Source organism: Lontra canadensis, unplaced genomic scaffold (genome assembly GCF_010015895.1).
Source record: "Lontra canadensis isolate GAN:19392208 unplaced genomic scaffold, GSC_riverotter_1.0 scaffold20, whole genome shotgun sequence".
In the NCBI taxonomy this organism is placed as follows: domain Eukaryota; kingdom Metazoa; phylum Chordata; class Mammalia; order Carnivora; family Mustelidae; genus Lontra; species Lontra canadensis.
In genome coordinates this window covers 21924615-21927932 of record NW_022631014.1, presented here as the reverse complement: position 1 = coordinate 21927932, position 3318 = coordinate 21924615, and the positions used below count along the sequence as shown (strand labels likewise).

General features: G+C 35.0%; 1 non-coding gene across 1 annotated transcript; it reads left to right on the top strand.

The window, feature by feature from the left end:
* The first annotated feature begins 2518 nt into the window (after positions 1-2518).
* Positions 2519-2583, top strand: LOC116869846. Its single transcript, XR_004383124.1, has one exon. It is a non-coding gene; the product is annotated as a small nucleolar RNA SNORD58 (small nucleolar RNA).
* The last annotated feature ends 735 nt before the right edge of the window (positions 2584-3318 follow it).

Genomic DNA, 3318 nt, shown 5'->3' with positions numbered 1-3318 from the left:
GATGAAAAAATCATATATCAGATGTTTAAAGAGTGTTTAATTAAAAAACATATGCAATGAATATATTCTTGAAATACTGTGAGCAATCTAATTTTGGTTCCTCAAATTTTTGTTTTTTTGAGTCTTTTTTGAATGATTAGCTATAGTGCTGAGGAATACAAGTTTATCTGAATCACTTGTGAAGTATGTCATAATTAACTGGTCATAAAATACTTTGTAATAAAAAAAAGATTCTAGTTTTTTTTTTTCTTTTTAAGCTTTTATCTATTTGAGAGAGAGAGAGAGAGGGAGAGAGAAGAGTAAGCAGAAGAAGAGGGGAGGGGCAGAGGGAGAAGGAGAAGCAGACTCCCTGCTGAGCAGGGAGCCTGACATGACACAGGACTCAATCCCAGGACTCTGAGATCATGACCTGAACCAAGGGCAGACACTTAACCACTGAGCCACCCAGGCACCCTGATTCTAGGTTTTTCTTATAGTAGAATCACTGTGACTCACACACATCTTCACATGCTTCATTGAGTGGAAGAGAAAGGACTGGAATTACAGCTAGGGCTGGGATTTGCAGATAAACTGCACAGCACCTATTACAAGACATTGGTTGGATCTCTGAGCATCATTTCCAAATGTGTTTCTCATGTGTATAGGTGGAGGGGGTAGGGAATTGTGAATTAATGCCCAATATAACATTATAAGAAATATGCCCATCATAACATCATAAGAAATTATCAAGTTCAGGTTTATGTTCAGGGTGTTGCTCTAATTGCCTCCTAACTGGTTTCTCTACTGCTTTTCTTCTCCTTACATGTTACTGTTCACATAGCAACCAGGGTGATCTTTAAAAAAATGTAAATCAATTAAGCCACTTTCCTATTTAAGGCCATCCAGAAGCTCATCACTGCTTTAAAAAAATACTGATTATGATCTATGGCTCATAATTTGACCCCTACTTTTGTCTTGGGCTTCTCCTCTACTTGTTTATGCTTTGGTCACTGTCTATGCTCTGAAATTGCTAAAGCCATTGAAGGAAGGGTCAGCAAATGGTGCTGGTGTAATTGGATATCCATAGACTACATAATGAACCTTTATCTAACCTCACACCTTATACAAAATCAGCTCAGAAATGGATCACAGACTTAAATATAAAAAACAAAACTATAAAACTTGTAGGACATAACACAGAAGAAAATCTTAAGGACCTTGGGTGAAGAACTCTTAGATATGATACACAAAGCACACTATAAAAGGAAAAATTTATAAGGTCAACTGCATCATCATTAAATACTTGGTTCTGCAAAAGACCTTTATAAGAGAATGAAAAGACAAATGGCTACAGAATAAGATAAAATATTTGCAAGTCACATATCTGGCAAAAGACTCACAGCTAAAATATGTAAAGAACTCTGAAATTTCAACACTCAAAGAACAAAGCAATCCAATTAGAAAATGGGGAAAACACATGAGAAAACATTTCACCTATGAGAATATGCAGATGGCAAATAAGAATATGAAGATATGTCTAGTATCACTAGTCATTAGGGAAATGCAGGCTAAAACTACAATGAGATACCATTACACTATTAGAACAGCTAAAATAAATAGTGGCAATAGAAAATAGGGTCAAAGGATATGAAAAAACTGGATCATTCATACATTTCTGGTGTAATTTAAAATAGTATAGGGGCACCTGGGTGGCTCATGGGTTAAAGCCTCTGTCTTTGGCTGGGGTCATGATCCCAGGGTCTCTGCTCAGCGGGGAGCCTGCTTCCCTTCCTCCCTCTCTGCCTACTTCTCTGCCTACTTGTGATCTCTGTCTGTCAAATAAATAAATAAATAATCTTAAAAAAAATAAATAAAATGGTACAGCCAGTCTGGAAAATAGTTTGGCAGTTTCTTACAAAACTAAACATACAAATACCTCTGAACCAGCAATGGCACTCCAGGGTGTTTGCCTGACAGAAATGAACATTTAGGGCTTGAGTAAAAACCTGTATATGTTCATTTACACCAGCTGTATTTACGATAGCCTAGAAATGGAAGCAACGTAAATGCCCCTCAGTAGATGATGAGTTTAAGCAAACCACGGCACATCTGTACAATGGAATCCTGCTCGGCAATATAAAGATGCAAACTCTTGGTACACACGATGTGGATAGAACTCAAGAGGTCACAGACTGTATTATTTTACTGATACACCATTCTCACAATGACAGAATTTCAGAGACAGAAAAGAGATTAGAAGAGAGGGGTGCTGGGAAGAGGGATGTAACTCTAAAGGGGAGAATATGGAGATCTTTGAGTGATGGGACAGCTCTGAGTCTGGATCGTGGCAGTGGGTGCACACCACACATAATGAAATGACACAAACATCACACCAATGTAAAATTCCCAGTTTTGATATTGTTCTATAATTATATTAGAGATTACTACAGGGGAAAATGGGAGAGAGTTACCTAGAACCTCTCTACACTGTCTTGGTAACTTCCTATGAATCTATATTTACTTAAAAATAATTTTTAACTTGCTGTGATGAACAATTTAGGACACCATTGGATTAACCATGAAGAAAAGTAATTTTTAAGGATTTTATTTGATTATTGTAGCAACTGTTTTATGAAACTTCCTAAAATAACTGATACCAGTGTTTCAAGTCAGGTCATTCAAGATATTCTAAATATGAGCCACTAGAAAACTGTTTCTTTACAATTTATATTTTAACATTTCTGTTTCATATATAAACATTTGCATATGTTTATGATTAATATTCCTGCAGTAGTGTGTACACATAATTCCTAGCCTGCTTTTTCTAAGTATACAGTTATATCATGTCATAAATTGTGTTATTTTACATACCAAAGTGTATGCCTATGACTTCACCTACAGGCATTCACACATGAATGCCTCTAACGAATAGACAGCAATTATATATGATACACTACAATATCTGAGGCTTCATTTAATTGTACAAATGGAAATGAGTGTTTTTTAGTATTTCTTTAATATATCAGTAAACTTTTTATGGCAACAGCATTCATGTATATTAAGTATAATTGATCTTTTTTATTTCTTTATTATCTTATGTTTTAATTAGAGTAAAATACATATAACATATACTTTACCATCTTAGCCATTTTTATTTGTTCAGTTTAGAATCCATCTTTTTAAATTATTTTTATTCAGTATGCTTAGTGTTGACACAAAGAAGTGACAAAAATGTATACCAGAGTTACAGTCTAAAACAGATTTTTCTCATCGATTATAATATCTTTCTGGAATTAGGGAACTTTTACGGGGGACCTAAAGGTAGCAAAGATATAAAGA